Raw genomic sequence first — 18,709 nt, 5'->3', positions numbered from 1 at the left:
ATCTAGATGAGACCAATCTAGTAGAAAGGCATCTATAAGAACTACTGCTGGGTCCGGGATAGGTGAGCAAAGTATTGGGAGCCTCTTGGACATCGAGGTTGCGAAGAGATCTATGGTTGGCTGGCCCCAGGTGACCCAAAGTCTCTTGCATACATCCTTGTGGAGGGTCCAATATGTTGGAATTATTGTCCCTTCCTACTGAGACAATCTGCTATGACATTCAAGTTGCCTTGGATGAAACTCGTTACTAGTGAAAAGTCTAGACCTGTTGAACAGGAGAGGAGGTCACTTGCGAACTCGTACCATGTCAGAGAGTAGGTCCCTCCTTGCTAGGAGATGTACATCAAAGCAGGGAGTTGACCGTGTTCACCTCCACCACTTTGCCTTGAAGGAGAGACCTGAAGCTTTTCCAGGTCAGACGTACTGCCAGAAGCTTCTTGCAGTTGAAATGCATTGTCCTTTGACTCGAGTTCCATAATCCCGAGCATTCCCTACCGCCTAAGGTCGCACCCCAGCCTACGTCCGATGCGTCTGAGAAGAGAACGTGGTTGGGAGTCTGAACAGTCAGGGGAAGACCCTTTCAAAGGTTGATAAAGTCCTTTCATCAAGTCAGACCAGACTTATCTTTCCGGAAACCGGGATCGAGACCGCTTCTAGCGTCTTGTCCTTTCCAGTGAAGAGCTAGATGATACCGAAGAGGACGGAGGTGTAGTCTTCCAAGTGACACCAATTGAACCACGGATGACAGTGTCCTAACCAGACTCATCCACAGCCTGACAGGGCCGTGTTCCTTCTTCAGCATCTTCTGGATGGATAGCAGGGCTGGGGGTTGATCGTCTTGTTCAGCCATGTCCTCATCAGAGGGTTCCTCATCCGAAACTGATGAGGAAACGGCAACGGAGTGGGCAACGTCTGACTCGCTGAATCCGGTCGCACTGGTGGATGCGTGACGGAGCCGGACACAAGATCATGGTACTGCTGCACAGTCTGTGAACTGTCAACCATGGGGACGCGAGGAAGTACAGCGACAACCCGAAACTGTCTAGACTGTCTGGGTTGTGCAGACAACCCCCTACCGGGTTGCTGAGGTTGCCGCACTGCGTCACAAAAAGTCACCTCTGCTGGTTGTTGAACGTCTTCCTAGTGACCCACTGAACGTCCACAACCACCTCCGAGAGTCGCTTAACGTCAACGTGCGACTGGCAACCCACACTGGGTCGCACCGGTGGAGGAACCATCTCAACTGGCGGACGTGAGTAGGATACCTCAGCGTCAACAGGGCGTACAACCAACCGGTAGGAAGGTTGTTGGCTAGAAGGTTCTTCTCCGTAAAAAATTCTCTATCAAGGACTAAGCTTGGACTGCATGTCTTGCAACAAAGCCCATTAGGGTCTATGGGAGCAGGTGTGGCAACAGACGGGGTTAGCGACTGAAGCGGAACCATTTACCATCCCTGGAAGCATGTTATGCTTTAATTAAAGTCCATAGGAGGCTAAGCAGCTTAAGGCTCCTCTCCAAATGACAGAGTCCTCAAGGGAATATCAGAAGGAGGGAGAACAGCACTTTCTCATCTACAGGAATCATGTCCGAGAAAAGCTAGGTTATCTCAGTGAGGGTTTCACTGGTGCATAAGCAGCAGACCAGAAGGCAACGTTATGTAACTGCTTGACAGTCTGTGAACTGTCAAAAACTGAACTGTCAACCACAACAGGTGCGTGAGGACATACAGCACTGGTGCATTAGCAGCAGACCAGAAGGCAACGTTATGTAACTGCCTGACAGTCTGTGAACTGTCAAAAAACTGAACTGTCAACCACAACAGGTGCGTGAGGACATACAGCCCTGGTGCATTAGTAGCAGACCAGAAGGCAAATTCATGTAACTGCTTGACAGTCTGTGAGCTGGCAACAACCAAAGCTGTGTGGGGAAGCCTCAACTCCTGACTGACTAGTCTGCTGCGGGCGAGAGGCGGTAACCACAGTGGGTTGCGGAGGCTGACACACCGTGTCAAAACACGGCAGCTTGTGGTAGCTCACGCACGGCAACGGAGAGCTCCGTGTGTCTGTGGGAGTCAGCATGCGTCTGGCAGGGTCGACTGCGCATGGGTGGAGGAGCTCTCACAACAAGAGTGTGGGAGCAGGCAGCCATGCTGGGCGCACAACCGTGGCAGGCTGTAGGCCAACGGGTGCATCGTCAACCTTCTCCGCAGTCGGAGTGTGGGAGCAGGCAACAACCAAAGCGGAGTGGTGGTGCGTGGTGGGGACTGCCGTGGGTTGCGGAAACTAACGCATCGCGTCAAAACACGGCAGCTTGACTCCACCTTCCCACTGCTGATGCGGTAGCTCACGCATGTTAACGGAGGGAGCCGCACGTCGGCTAACGTTAACATGCGTCTGGCAGGGTCGATCGCGCATCGGAGGTGGAGCTCTCCGCAGCCGGAGTGTGGGAGCAGGCAGCCTCAGCGTGAGCTGGGCGCACAACCGTGGCAGGTTGTAGGCTAACGAGAGCAGTAAACCTTCTCCGCACGAAACTCCTGCATAACCGCAGCTAACTGAGTCTGCATAGACTGCAGTAAAGACCACTAGGGTCTACAAAAAACGGCAACAAACGGAGCTACTGTCCGTTGTAACTGAGGGTCTAAAACAGCTGGTGCGGCAACAGACGGAGTTACTGCCTGTTGCGGTACCACCTTGCCTCTCTTGGGAGGTGTGCAGTCGTCGGATGACTGCAGCGAGTCCGAACTGACCCAGTGGCTACACCTAGGCCGTTGGACTTGCGCGGAAGGGACCGACTTGCACTTAAAAAGCTGCAAGATTTGGTCCATGGTTTCTACGAGAAACCTCTTCCGCAGACGAGGAATAAATGGGCTCTCTCGTCTTTGTGTGGGTGGGGCGATCACGTCGGCAACGTGTGTAGATACACCCGAAACCACGGAGGGAAACGTCTGTTCGTCGATCAAGGCCTGTGGAACCCATAAGTCGTTCGACATTACTTCTCCCCTGGGCTTGGGAGCTTGTAAGAGGTCCCGGACTAGGTGAACAACTGGCACGAACAGACGAACCCTCGAACGCAACACTGTAACACTTTGCGCATATCACTTTATCACTTTTGATTTTCTGTTTGCACTTATTTCACTGAAATCGAAACTTTAACTGATTTCTACCTGAAACACGCAATCCTATCCTTCATTAAAAGGTAGTAATTGCGAAAACAGTATTACAATGCAACAGAAAAACATAATTAAAGATAAAGAATTCAGTGGCTGGAAAAGAGACTAAACACTAGATCAAATAAACTACGTTTAAAATCTCTCACCGCATAAAGCCTGGGAACAAGAATAAAACTCTAGAAACGTTTTACCTTCTTCCCCTACAGCGACTAGGGAGAAGAGTAAAAAACGAGAACAACGTTACCCGCTTGAACGAAACGTTTATTCTCCTCTCTCTCCCTCCGTCTCTATCTCTCTCTCTCTTCTCTCTAGACTTAGAACCTGAGAGAAGAGCCCAATTATATATCGTTAAAACATATTATTTGCTAAAGGAAAAAACTGAAAGGTTTCCCAAATAAAAAGTTCCTTTATTTAGAATTTAAACCATTTAAGCTAAGAAAGAATGAACGAAACGCTAGAATCGGTTTACTCTTACTGCAACGTGAAACCGTGAAATACTCTCTCTCTATCGTAACGATAGAGCGCATGTTGAACGTTCTGAACGTCAACAACTGCGGAGACTAAACTAAACGTTAGTTCATCTTTGAAAACAGTACGAGACTATCAAAGAAATTCTTTCATAAAACATTAAAATTAAAAAAGTATTAAAATCTTAAAAGGTAAATACGATATGACGGGCTCAATGTTCATTAACTTCGGTTCCAAGTAAGGACCGCCTACTATTAGGAAAGGTCGCATATAAACAAACATAAAAATTAATTTTTATAAGTTTATAATAAATGGAAAGTTAATCGAAGAGGCCTATAAAGGCGGAGAGATATAAAATAAATAGATCTATAACTTGTTAAGCAAAATTACCAAAAACCTAAACACACTTCCGTCTAAGGGAAGGGTCGGCCATTTAAAAGTGAAAGAGAGTCCATACTCTCTTCGTCACCAACACTTCCGTCTAAGGGAAGGGTCGGCCATTTAAAAGTGAAAGAGAGTCCATACTCTCTTCGTCACCATAATTAAATCTATCCAAAACGAGTTCAAGTTTTGAAATGAAGATAAAACCCCTGTATAGCGAAAGCTCAAAACTGGAATAGTGTACTTCACCAAATCGTTGTGAAAACAAATCCAGTTAGGACGGCGTATTTAGTAGGTCTTGCCAGTGGCACGACAGAGGGAAAATTGGTTCTTTGTTGACATCGAGTACTTGAGTACCTACTTGACAGATGGCGCTGTTGATGTACACCCCCACCTGTATAGCGATCGCTGGCGTATTTCGCCCGTAGGTTTTTTCTGTCGGGCAGCAGGGATGCAGCTATATGATCATCGGGTAAGTTTGATATTGAAAATTTAAGGATATTCGCGCCAGGAGTTAGAATTCTGGATACCTAAAGGTAAAATTCTCTGGGAATATCACTGTAGTACATACTGTATATCCCTTAGGAAGCTACCTTAAGGAACTTCCATCAGGACAACATGGCTTGAGCCCAAAAATAGTGTACTAATATGAGAAATTCGGAGATTATTTGTATTTTTCCTAACCATACAAACCTTAGCTATTTACATGGGGTATTACTTTTTTGGCCCCTGTGGCCGCGGGGACATAAAAACAAGAATAGCGCCAACGTTATCCCTGCATGTCCTAAGAGGCGACTAAAAGGGTCGGGACGAGGGGGCTAGGAACCTCATCTCCTGTATCTACATCCTGTGAGACATCGACAAAGAGATGGAGCTGGGGGGAGAGTGACTGCTCCCCCCACTCTAGTTTTGGGGTGTTTGAATGTGCGTGGATGTAGTACGATAGAGAGTAAAAGATGTGAAATTGGAAGTATGTTTAGGAATAGAAGGATGGATGTATTGGCCTTGTGTGAGACGAAGATAAAAGGAAAGGGTGAAGTGATGTTTGGTGAAATGTCTGGTAGAGTGTCTGGGATTGAAAGGGGAAGAGCGAGAGAGGGTGTGGCTTTATTTCTGAGTGAATGGATGACAGGTAAAGTAGTGGAATGGAAGGAGATATCATCTAGGTTAATGTGGGTAAGGGTTAGGTTGGGTAGGGAATGTTGGGCGTTTGTCAGTGCGTATGGGCCAGGTAGTGAGAAAAGTGAAGAAGAGCGGAATGAGTTCTGGAATGAATTAACTAGGTGTGTAGAAGGACTGGGTAGAAGGAATTATGTAGTTGTCATGGGTGACTTAAATGCTAGAGTGGGCGCTGGAGAGGTAGAAGGTGTCATTGGGAACTATGGTGTACCAGGTGAAAATGAGAGTGGTGAGAGACTGGTAGATATGTGTGTTGAGCAAGAGATGGTGATAAGTAATATCTTTTTCAAAAAGAAAGATAAAAATAAGTATACATGGGTAAAAGTGGCAAATGGAAGAGTAGTAGAAAGGGCATTAATGGATTGTGTGTTGATAACTAAAAGAATGTTTGGAAGATTGAAAGACGTGCACGTGTTTAGGGGTATAGCTAACGGTATGTCTGATCATTTTTTGGTGGAAGGAAAATTAGTTGTAGCAAAAGAATGGGGGAATAGAGTAGGTGGATGTAAAAGGGAGGTAGTGAGGGTTGAAGAGCTAATAAAACCGGGGATAAAAAGTAAATATCAGGAAAGGTTGAAAATGATATATGACGAAGTGAAAGTAAGAGAAACTGGCAATTTAGAGGAGTGGAAGTTAGTAAAAGAAAATTTTGTTGGGATTGCAAGTGATGTGTGTGGAAAGAAGGTTGTTGGAGGCAGCATGAGGAAGGGCAGTGAATGGTGGAATGAAGGTGTGAAGGTAAAAGTGAAAGAAAAAAAGAGGGCTTTTGAAGAATGGCTGCAGAGTAATAGTATAGAGAAGTATGAAAAATATAAAGAAAAAAAATGTGGAAGTAAAGCGCAAGGTACGTGAGGCAAAGAGGGCAGCTGACCTGAGGTGGGGTCAGGGACTGGGTCATTCATTTGAAGAGAATAAGAAGAAGATTTGGAAAGAAGTGAAGAGAGTAAGGAAGGCTGGCTCAAGAATTGAAGAGACAGTGAAAGATGGAAATGGAAGGTTGTTAAAAGGAGAGGAGGCAAGGAAAAGATGGGCGGAATATTTTGAAAGTTTACTGAATGTTGAGGATAATAGGGAGGCAGATATAATTGCTGTTGCAGGTGTTGAGGTGCCAGTGATGGGAGATGAGAATGAGAGAGAGATTACAATAGATGAAGTGAGGAGAGCACTAGATGAAACGAGAGTAGGAAAAGCATCTGGTATGGATGGTGTGAGAGCTGAGATGTTGAAGGAGGGGGGTGTGACTGTACTTAAATGGTTGGTGAGATTGTTTAATATGTATTTTGTGTTGTCAATGGTACCAGTAGATTGGGTTTGTGCATGTATTGTACCACTATATAAGGGTAAGGGAGATGTGCATGAGTGTTGTAATTCAAGAGGTATTAGTTTGTTAAACGTAGTTGGAAAAGTGTATGGTAGAGTAATGATTAATAGGATCAAGGATAAAACAGAGAATGCAATCTTAGAAATACAGGGTGGTTTTAGAAGAGGTAGGGGTTGTATGAATCAGATTTTTACAGTTAGGCAGATATGCGAAAAATATTTAGCAAAAGGTAAGGAGGTGTATGTTGCGTTTATGGATCTGGAGAAAGCGTATGATAGAGTTGATAGGGAAGCAATGTGGAATGTGATGAGGTTATATGGAGTTGGTGGAAGGTTGTTGCAAGCAGTGAAAAGTTTCTACAAAGGTAGTAAAGCATGTGTCAGGATAGGAAATGAAGTGAGTGATTGGTTTCCAGTGAGAGTGGAGCTGAGACAGGGATGTGTGATGTCGCCGTGGTTGTTTAACTTGTATGTTGATGGAGTGGTGAGAGAGGTGAATGCTCGAGTGCTTGGACGAGGATTAAAACTGGTAGACGATAATGACCATGAATGGGAGGTAAAACAGTTTTTGTTTGCGGATGATACTGTACTGGTTGCAGACACAGAAGAGAAGCTTGGACAATTGGTGACAGAATTTGGAAGAGTGCGTGAGAGAAGGAAGTTAAGAGTTAATGTGGGTAAGAGTAAGGTTATGAGATGTACGAGAAGGGAAGGTGGTGCAGGGTTGAATGTCATGTTGAATGGAGAGTTACTTGAGGAGGTCGATCAGTTTAAGTACTTGGGGTCTGTTGTTGCAGCAAATGGTGGAGTGGAAGCAGATGTACGTCAGGGAGTGAATGAAGGTTGCAAAGTGCTGGGGGCAGTTAAGGGAGTAGTAAAAAATAGAGCGTTGGGCATGAATGTAAAGAGAGTTCTGTATGAGAAAGTGATTGTACCAATTGTGATGTATGGATCGGAATTGTGGGGAATGAAAGTGACGGAGAGACAGAAATTAAATGTGTTTGAGATGAAGTGTCTAAGGAGTATGGCTGGTGTATCTCGAGTAGATAGGGTTAGGAACGAAGTGGTGAGGGTGAGAACGGGTGTAAGAAATGAGTTAGCAGCTAGAGTGGATATGAATGTGTTGAGGTGGTTTGGCCATGTTGAGAGAATGGAAAATGGCTGTCTGCTAAAGAAGGTGATGAATGCAAGAGTTGATGGGAGAAGTACAAGAGGAAGGCCAAGGTTTGGGTGGATGGATGGAGTGAAGGAAGCTCTGGGTGATAGGAGGATAGATGTGAGCGAGGCAAGAGAGCGTGCTAGAAATAGGAATGAATGGCGAGCGATTGTGACGCAGTTCCGGTAGGCGCTGCTGCTGCCTCCAATGCCTTAGATGACCGCGGAAGTAGCAGCAGTAGGGGATTCAGCATTATGAAGCTTCATCTGTGGAGGATAATGTGGGAGGGTGGGCTGTGACACACTAGCAGTACCAGCTGAACTCGGTTGAGTCCCTTGTTAGGCTGGGAGGAACGTAGAGAGTAGAGGTCCCCCTTTTTGTTTTTGTTTCTTTGTTGATGTTGGCTACCCCCCAAAATTGGGGGAAGTGCCTTGGTATATGTATGTGATGTATGTATTACTTTCGGCGTAGCTGAAATGACGAGCCATTAGATTTTAACGAGGGTTTCCTACCCCGCGCTAGTTAGCAGGGGTAGGGGGAGGGGTAGCTTGCTACCCCTCCCTCCCTCACACACCGGTGAAATGTCTCACTTCACTTAGAGGTAGGACTTGACTTGGGGGACAGGGCTGGCGGGCAAATATGTGTAAATAGCTAAGGTTTGTATGGTTAGGAAAAATACAAATTATCTCCGAATTTGTCATTTGTTCCGTAACCGAAATACAAACCACGCTATTTACATTGGGTGACTTACCCTTTAGGAAGGGTGGAAAGTCCCCAGCCATACTGGCTTTGGCTTTACCCGGGGACTCAGAATCCGAGTGAGTCGCACACGAGAAAAGGAGTCCCTGCACCTCACAAGTTCCTTGCTCCGCAAGGAAACGTGTGGCCTACATAAGCTTGTGTGTGAAGGAAGAAAGTGTGACCCGTCCTAAGCAGATGACCTGGAGTTCCAGAAGGAACTCTGGGTTAGGACGTTCCCAATACCACCTCGTCAGGGTATGGGGGACGCGACAGTATTGACTCAATACTCGGAACACAAGGAAGAATGGTTTACCTGCAGAGGTTTGAGGTCAGCTATGCAGAGACCAGGATGCTGCTTCCCCAGTAGAGGGGACGATGAAGAAGGAAGTAAGGGCCAGACATACTTCTTTCGTTCATGCAGACTAAAACCTGATAACAATGCCCTCAACCTTCTGCTACCTGTCCAAAAAGGAGCCTGAGGTTAGACCAGCTGTTGTGTAGCCACCACAGAGCGATAGAAACGTATCGATACTCCTGTGGGTCACGTCCTGCAGGAAGCGGGCTGCGAAGGTCATTAGACGCTTCCAGACTCCAGCTTGTAGCACCTGCGTCACAGAGTAGTTCTACTCAAAGGCGAGGGACGTTGCGATGTATCCGACATTGTGCTGTAGGGCGACGTGACAGGGGAGGGTCTGGATTCAGGTCGAGATGAATGTCCTTGAGTCCGAGCTGAAGAGGTATACTGGTAACTCTCCCCTGTGTCCTCCCTGTGCTCCCAAACCGACTGCACGTGAGGACAAACTGCCGCTGTTCTCAAAGATAACCCCTTGATTCCTTTACTGGCAAGAAGGAGAAGGTTTGGGTCATCTGATACAGAACGGAGACTCGAAATCTTGAAGGAGTCGAACCGAAGGTCCGGGACTCCAAGATTCTGAGTCTAGAAAACAACTCAGGAGCGAACCTGAATGTTGCCTTCCCCTATTCTCTTGAAAGGGCGGAGTCGTACGAGACCATCAAGATTGCTTACACACTGGCCGAGGCCAGAGTGAGCAGGAGCACCGTCCCCCAAGACGGAATACGATCAGAGGCCTGACGTAATGGTTTTTGAGAAGATCTCTTAAGGGACTAAAGAGTCCGAACCATGCTCCATGGCGGAGGTCTCACTCCGACTGGGGGCAGGGACGTTCGCAGCTTCGTATGAGCGAAGAAAGGTCCAGCGGGAAGGAAAAAGTCTATTCCTTTCAGCCTGAAGGCCAGGGAAAGGCTGAGCGATAGGCTTCACTGCCGAGAGCGGAAAAGTTTCCTCCCGCCGAAAAGCAATAACGGAGTTATTGCTGGAGAAGAGGCCTCAAGGGAAGAGGTATTTCTCCCACGACACCAACCACAGAAGACTCTCCACTTCGCCTGGTAGACCCCTGCGGATGACTATCGCAGGTGACGCGACTGTAGCGGGTTGTCTCTTCTTGAGGAGGCGGCGTAGTGTCTCCAGGCGTGAAGCCGAAGCGATGCAACGGCTCGTGAAAGATGTTGTAGTGTGGTTGTTTGAGTAGCCTGTGTCGTGGAAGAAGCTCTCCCGGGAGTTCCGTCAGGGGAAGCAGAGGGTCCGGAAACCGTTCTGCGTAGAGTCACAGCGGAGCTCTCAGGGCCATCGAAAGGATGACAGACAACCTGGTCTTGTTGAGACCCATTCTCAACAGACAACAATGGTGGGAAGACGCAGGCGTCGATGTTGTCCCACCGTCACCGGACAGCATCTTGCCAAAGAGTCTTGGGGTCTGAGACTGGGGGGAAGAACAGCGGAAGCTTGAAGTTCCAGGCTGTCGCGATCAGGTCCCCCAGGCCAGCACTTGCTGGTTACTATAGGCCAAAGACCCCCAGGTACTCTCTATCTGCAAGGCTCTGCTCAGACAGTCGGAGAGAACATTCCTCTGCCCGGAATGAGCAAGCCGATAGTGGTATTGAGAGGACCTCGGATCATCTTGGTATCTCTACTGCAAGATGCGACAGTATGAAAATGCGTGCCCTGCTGGTTGGAATACGCCAGTACCATGAAGTCGTCGCGCACGAAGCGACTCGGCAGGAACTGTAGGATCTGTAGAGGGGCCAGACTACGGCCCCTAAGCCTGCCTGAATGATGGGGAGGTACCCTTCAGGTCCTGACCATAGGCCTGAACCAGAACATGCCCCCCCCCCCCCCCCCTTTTCTTTGATGAGTCCAAGAACAGTATCAAAATGTGGGGAAAGGACAAGAATATCCACTCCCATCAAGAGGTTCCATAGGTCAACCCCCATTGCAGGTCTAAACATTCCGCTGGTCCCATGGGGCCAGAAAGTCCGGTTAATCGTTGCTTTGATACCACCGGAACTTGGGCCACCTCACAGGGAACTTATCCTGAGGCGACCGTTCGGGACTTTAGACGGGTCAATGAGGAAAAGAGACCCAGGAAATGTTCCAAGGTAGGGCTGAAAGCTCTGCTTGACCGAGAACAGGTACTGCGACTCTCCTCAGCCTTGTCACAGTCAACTGCAGGGAAGGCTCGGAGAAGGAGTCAACAGCATCTGGTGTTCCAAGCGGTCACCCACCCAAGTACTGACCAGACCCAATGTTGCTTAACTTCGCTGGACGGACGAGAAGCGGTGTTTTCAATGTGGTATGGCCGTTGACTCAATATCATGGCTAGATACTCCAGATGTTGAGGCAGAAGTAGAGAAGGCTCCTAGCAAATTACCATGATCCCACACTCTTGGTAAAGACCCGGAAGCTTGTCCCGGTGCCGAAGAAGGTCGAACCCGAGCCTACCGGAGTTGACCAGACCTCCAAAAAGCGAAGGAGGCGGAAACCTGCTCCTGGGCGGCCATGATGAAAGCAGGGAGAGTTCTCTGGGGAAAAAAACCTGCGATGGCGCGGCGGGATCGCTACACCGCATCTTAAGCAGAAACACCTGTAGACTAGGCTGAATTCCAAGAGATTCCTGGAAGATGGATGGAATGAAACCTGGAAGTACCCGTCCTCCCAATCCCGGGCCTAAGGAGTCCTGCAGCCTCGTTACCAGTCTGATCGACTCTGCTGTTCCACGCTGGATGAAGTTTGTTCGACAAACTTGATCAGAGCCGAGAGGTCGACGACGGAACTCCCGTCTCTGACCCTATGGAGGACCTTCTCCTAAGGCATGGATCCTTCTGCCCAACGGGCAAACCTCTTACCGACCCCATGGCCTAGAGGCTCAGTGACACTGGATTCGCTGACAGTGACGGAGAGATGGTAAGAGCGAGGTGCGATATCCTTGGCTGATCACGGAGACCGTGCAGGAATCGGCATCGGGAAGCTGTTATCCGGACGAGTAACCTTAGGTATCCCCCCAGCGTGAGACCTGCAAGGGGGGTTGCCAATCCTAGAGTTTGTGAACTCTGCCGCTCCCTCTAGGATTATGCCTCCCCGGGAGAGCCTCCCGTGCTACCTGTCCCTGACAGGAGGGGACTGCTATTGTACACCTTGTCTTAGCTGCCGTAGCCGGTCCGATAACTTAGGCTGACGAGGCTAAATGAAGAGGCGTCGGAGGCCTGCAGGGTCTGGAAGAAAGCGCCTTAGAGAATTGAAAACGGAAGTCGACTTCCTCCACACAACAGCTGTCCCTATCTCTGTCCTTGGGCTCAAACAAGCTCTTCCCAAGAATGGAAGAGTGTCTGAGCTTGTCGACATCCACGGATGAGACACCCGAGAGGAAGCCCTCGGTCACTGCGTCTAGATGCTCCAACATCGAGTTTGCCCGCAAGTTCGAACCTTGGCGACGGAACGCCAAGGTGCTTGAGCCCGAGAGGAGGAAAGTACCCATGATCTTCCTGGAGCTTCCTTGTACAAAACCTCGGGTCGCAACCGAGGAGGGAAAGGACCTGGTAAGCCCCTTCCACGAGATGGAGAAGAGGAAGGGCTAAATCAGTCACCCCTTGCCCGACGGAGAAATCTCGAACGGAAAGCTCCCTGGCAAGACGCTTCCAGGGAATGACGAGGAAGGGCTAACCCAGATTCTGGAAAGAAGAATGTTGCTCAGACCTCCCTGAAGATTCTTCCTGCTCTTGCATGTGCCATGCTCTGCGTTTACGGGGTGAAGACCGTGTTCTGGAAATACGCTCCAGAAGACTCCCCAGGCTGGCCGTGTTGCGAAACCCCGACGGGAATCGCAGTCGTAATCGCCCTGGCGCACGCGCGATGATAAATCAATGGTTCGCGCGTGGCCGAACGTGGAAACGCCCGTGCGCGGGCACACAGGAGCGCAGACGAAAGTGCGCGAGGGAGCACAGAAGGAGGGCGAGCGTGGTAGGAAGGGCGAGAGCTGGTGGTCGGAATCTGAAAGTTCACAGGCGAGTGATGACCCGTAGGCAAGCAATGGCTACTGCAGGAATCGAGCCGGCGCTCGCGCGATGGAACACCGTAGGTTCGCGCGATGGAACACCGTCGCTTCGCGCGAGGGAACACCGTCGGTTCGCGCGAGGGAACACCGTCGGTTCGCGCGAGGGAACACCGTCGGTTCGCGCGACGGAACACCGTCGGTTCGCGCGACGGAACACCGTCGGTTCGCGCGAGGGAACACCGTCGGTTCGCGCGAGGGAACACCGTCGGTTCGCGCGAGGGAACACCGTCGGTTCGCGCGACGGAACACCGTCGGTTCGCGCGACGGAACACCGTCGGTTCGCGCGACGGAACACCGTCGGTTCGCGCGACGGAACACCGTCGGTTCGCGCGAGGGAACACCGTCGGTTCGCGCGAGGGAACACCGTCGGTTCGCGCGACGGAACACCGTCGGTTCGCGCGACGGAACACCGTCGGTTCGCGCGACGGAACACCGTCGGTTCGCGCGACGGAACACCGTCGGTTCGCGCGACGGAACACCGTCGGTTCGCGCGACGGAACACCGTCGGTTCGCGCGACGGAACACCGTCGGTTCGCGCGACGGAACACCGTCGGTTCGCGCGACGGAACACCGTCGGTTCGCGCGACGGAACACCGTCGGTTCGCGCGACGGAACACCGTCGGTTCGCGCGACGGAACACCGTCGGTTCGCGCGACGGAACACCGTCGGTTCGCGCGACGGAACACCGTCGGTTCGCGCGACGGAACACCGTCGGTTCGCGCGAGGGAACACCGTCGGTTCGCGCGACGGAACACCGTCGGTTCGCGCGACGGAACACCGTCGGTTCGCGCGACGGTACACCGTCGGTTCGCGCGACGGAACACCGTCGGTTCGCGCGACGGAACACCGTCGGTTCGCGCGACGGAACACCGTCGGTTCGCGCGACGGAACACCGTCGGTTCGCGCGACGGAACACCGTCGGTTCGCGCGACGGAACACCGTCGGTTCGCGCGACGGAACACCGTCGGTTCGCGCGACGGAACACCGTCGGTTCGCGCGACGGAACACCGTCGGTTCGCGCGACGGAACACCGTCGGTTCGCGCGACGGAACACCGTCGGTTCGCGCGACGGAACACCGTCGGTTCGCGCGACGGAACACCGTTGATTCGCGCGATGGAATACCGTTGGTTCGCGCGCGGGCGAACATTGGAGCGCATGTGCGCGGGCGCACGGGCACGTGGGCGTGCGGTCGCGCGGGCACGTGAACGTGTGGTCGCGCAGGCGGTCAGGAGACCGATGGCGCGTAGGCGGGCGATGGCGCGTTGACGAGCGATGGCGCGTTGACGAGCGATGGCGCGTCTTGGCGAGCGATGGCCCGTAGGCGAGTGAAGGCGCGTTGGCAAGCGATGGCGCGTCGGCAAGCGATGGCACGTTGGTAAGCGACGGCGCGTTGGCGAGCGGTGGTGCGTTAACAAAACGCTAGCGCGCAGGCGAAGAATCGCGCGGGCGCGTAGGAGATCGCTGACGCGTAAGAGACTAGGGATGGTTAGCGCGCATCGCGCTAAACAGAAGGCGCGCAGGTGCATCAGGAAGGTGAGCGCTAATGCGAGCTGTCAATCAGGCGATCCTGGATGGTCAGGAAAAAACGTTGGCGCCCATTGGTGCGTGGCAGGAAAGGGCGCGCAGATATGCGCTGGCGATTGAAGAAAGCTGGCGCACAGAAGGACAGAAGTAAACGTGAGCGCTGGCGAGCAGGAGGAAGATCTACGGCAAGACTCAGCTACTGGAGATCGTCCACAGCAGGCGCACGCTAGATCGCTACTGATGGTCTCCAGGGGATCTGTAACTCGTGGAAGATCGATGGCGATCGTTGACGCGCAGGAGATCGCTGACGACCAGGCGAACGTTGACGCGTCTGTGGTCACTGGCGAGCTGGTGATCGCTGGTGAGCATAAGGGCGACGCGTGGAATCCTGTGTGAACAGTAGCTTAGAAGCACGCGTAGGCGACCGCGAGCGTTGCTGCGCTGGAGCAGGCTGACGAGCCGGATCGCGAGGGCGAGGAGAAGAGTCCTTGTCCAAGACCTGAACCGAAGTTCTAGGTCGCGCGGGCGAACGTGGGCGCGAATCAGGAACTGGAAGCGCAGGTGCGCTCTGACGGCCAGGAGATCTAGAGCGCTCAGGAGACCGATGGCGCGCAGGGCGCACAACAGGAACAGCAGCAGTGGGCGATGATCATCAGGAGAGCGCTGACGAACAGGAGAGCGCTGGCGAACAGGAGAGCGCTGCCGAACAGGAGAGCGCTAGCGATCAGGAGAACGCTGACGAGCAGGAGAGCGCCTGTGCGCTAACACTGCAGAAGGGCGTGCAGGGGAACCCTGACACGCAAGGGAAGACCCCCCCGTGGGAGGCAACCCTTTGCCCCGAAGGGACCGTTGCCCGTCGGATGACGAGGTCAGACTGCTGTCCAGCTGCACCAGGGGCGGAAGGTCAGGAAGGTGTTGGAGATCGATCCCCGGAGAGATCTAAGGAGGTAGGAGCTGCAGGCTGCATACGGAAAAGATTCAAAAAGGCGCCTCTTAGCACCCGTATAGGGAGACGGGAGGCCCTTACGACGTAGCGGACGGTGAGCCTTACGGCAAAGGCGGCCAACAGCAACACCAGCAGAAGAGTCCTCCGAAGAGGAGTCTCTATGAGTGCACTCCCTCGCAAACGAAAGAGAAACACTTCGTAGAAGAGACGGGTCAGCCAGTGACCTAAAAAGAGCAATCCTCCGAAGAGGGGCTCCTGCAGTTGCCCAGCCCCTTGAGCGTAACTGCAGGTGCGACCGCTCAGCACCAAGAGCATAGTCGCACGAAATAAAGGCAAGAGGAGAAGAACTCCCCAAAGGGGAAAAACTCAAGCCTGGACAGGAAAACTTCCCTCAGAAGGAAAGTTACTCACCCAAGGAGGCGAGCCTCCTGAGTGTTCTAAAATGAACTGTAGAGCAGTCAATCGTCACGGGAGTACTTCCAGGAGAAGGAGACCGTAGTCAAACTCGATCGCGACCCATGAAATTACACCATGGTGGCCTAACTGCCGAGGGCTACACGGAGATATCGTACACTACACACACAAGCACGAACTCTGAAAAGGAAACTTACTGATTTCTATACTCAAATATATACATAAACACGAAAAAATGTTTACATATATTTTGAGTAAAAGAAAAGTAAGTGATTAAGTAAAGACAAAACAAATAATGGCTGCCAAGCGAGGACAAAGACAGGCACGTCTGTCCATTGTCCGAGCCAAAAGTGAAGTGCAGTGAAGTGAAGTGTGTGTATGAGGGAGGGAGGGGTAGCAAGCTACCCCTCCCCCTACCCCTGCTAACTAGCGCGGGGTAGGAAACCCTCGTTAAAATCTAATGGCTCGTCATTTCAGCTACGCCGAAAGTAATACTCAAGGTAAATAGCGTGGTTTGTATTTCGGTTACGGAACAAATATATCTAGTACTTACCACTTTTGGATTTCCTCTGTTTTGATATGTAAAATCTAAGACTGTATTTGTGGGGCCATTTGAAAGGGCTACGGGCATAATCTGATCTCCTGGAACCACATGAGAACTCACGAACTCGTTCAGGATCTGCTCCAGCTGAGAGATATAGCTGGTTTCGAAACTCACTCATCGGATGCATTGTTCCTCCTGCAACGATTATAGATCTGTAAATAGGAAATAAAAAGATGTTAAAAACTACTTTTATTCTTCACAGCAACACACTTGGTACTTTGAATATTTTTATCCTGCAAAAAGGCTAACTATTGAATTTCAATGCCAAACTAGTGAAGCTCTTTATAATGATAATGAATGTAGAAGCAATGCAGAAGATTTTCAATCTAAAATAATCAAAGTAAGTTTTAGTTTGGGAACATGAGTAAAATGAAAAAATATAAATCTAACTTTAAAATAAGCTGATTTTTCCATACAAAATCCCTTTAGTGATGAAAAAAATATTCATTAAGACTATAAAAATTTCTAACAACAGCATTGAAATGTAAATAAAGTACCCTTGATACTACTTTCAAATTTCACAGATATAAACCATAGCTTTACAAGAGTATCTTTACTAATCCCATTCCTCAATAGCTTGTATGAATAGCAATTACGGTTTTACTTTTAAGGGGTCAGTTATTTTCTCTTGTGACTGTAATTTATCATTGAGGGTTAATTCATCATTTCTGAAAACATCCCAGAAGCACTATCTAAATTAATGGATTTGAATAGTTGCCACTAATCATTTTGCTTAAGATCATAGATTACTAAACTGTACAGGCATAATCAACAGTATAACAAAAGAATACAACTTCAATACAGTTTCACTGACTATAAAATAAAACAAAAAAGAGTACCTGCACTCTCTCACAATATCGTGGAACTGAGAAGCTGGATTCAATAACAAATACTTGACTGATGACGTTCTATTTGTTGCCCCAACTGACACAACAACACGACCCTCTTCACTTGAGTGTAAAAGGGCACGCAAAAGTTCCGTTACTTGCATCAGTGGAGGACACATTACGGCTTCTTCTTCTGGAGGTTCTGACTCCCGTTCATTCACATTACTTACAGGTATGATATTTTCTGAAAAATATTGTATGTTAAGCTTTTCCAGAGTTTGTCACTTCCCTCTTGATTGAAAATTTAAGAAACTTAAGGGCTTCCCACTAAAGGAAGTTATTCCATGAGCCCACTAAAACCAGCTTTATAAAGGGTATAACTTTAATTCAGATGTAACATCAAAACAATTACCATCCATCCATATACCAAAGCACTTCCCCCAATTTTGGGGGGTAGCCGACACCAACAATGAAACAAAACAAAAAGGGGACCTCTACTCTCTATGTTCCTTCAGCCTAATCAGGGACTCAACCGAGTTCAGCTGGTACTGCTAGGGTGCCACAGCCCAACCTCCCACATTTCCACCACAGATGAAGCTTCATAATGCTGACTTCCCTACTGCTGCTACCTCCGCGGTCATCTAAGGCAATTACATAAATAAAAAACCCACCAGCTTGCCTTAAAAACAACCAACAATTTAGCCTTAACATGAGGTAACAAATTCAATGATTGAAAAAAGAACCAAGAATTCTTAACACTTTCTCATGAAAAAAAACCGTTAAGTTAAAATATAAGTCATTTAATAAAGTATGAGCAAATTCCCTTTTCCAAGTAGTTAATGTACTAAATACAAAAGAAAAACATTAGAGTAAATGAAGTAATAACTATAGATATAGCACCTCTCTACAATTAACACAGAACATCTGTGAATAAAGACAATACCACCCCAAAATAAACAGCTAAACTTTCTTAAGACAGTTGTACTATTAAGAAAACCTACAGTATATAAATACAGAATATTGTTAGTAAAGGAATCCTCTTCATTTCAACACTATATGGTATTGCACTTACAACAAAAAAAATGTCAAAATGTATGCATAAAAAATAAACAGGCAAAAATGAACTACATAATAGACAAACCATATGTGGAAAAAATAGAAAACAAGTGCTGTACCCCATAATTAAGAATGATAGGTAATGTCCTAGTGAGTTGCTCATGCGTACTCAGTAATACATTTATTTACCTAACGGAACAACCTATATAAACCTTTGAAATCAAATGATAAGGTTTAGTCTTGCATTTATATCTGTGGATGACTACCAACCCTTAAATAAAATTACCTTTTGGTTTATCCTTCCCAGACTTCTGCCAGGTCATTCGAGATAAGAATGCAGAGGTGGAACTGCTTTCTGTTGTAGACTTCATTTCATGTGACTTTACAGAGCCTTCAAACTTTTGGCTAAAGGAATGCAGCTGGAATTAAAGAAATCTATTTGTAAATGAAAGCATTAAAATATGAGTTTTCATACTACTTTTGTTCTTACTGGTACAGTATAGCTTATGTAATG

General features: G+C 49.0%; 2 pseudogenes; both read right to left on the bottom strand.

The window, feature by feature from the left end:
- LOC137638259 (ATP-dependent DNA helicase DDX11-like) overlaps window positions 1-18,709 on the bottom strand; it is a 104,018-nt pseudogene that overhangs the window by 47,153 nt on the left and 38,156 nt on the right.
- On the bottom strand, window positions 10,962-11,079 carry LOC137638892 (5S ribosomal RNA; annotated as a pseudogene).

This window comes from Palaemon carinicauda, chromosome 3 (genome assembly GCF_036898095.1).
Source record: "Palaemon carinicauda isolate YSFRI2023 chromosome 3, ASM3689809v2, whole genome shotgun sequence".
Classification (NCBI taxonomy): Eukaryota; Metazoa; Arthropoda; class Malacostraca; order Decapoda; family Palaemonidae; genus Palaemon; species Palaemon carinicauda.
Note: the sequence above shows the minus strand (reverse complement) of the source record. Positions and strands in the feature narration are given on the sequence as shown.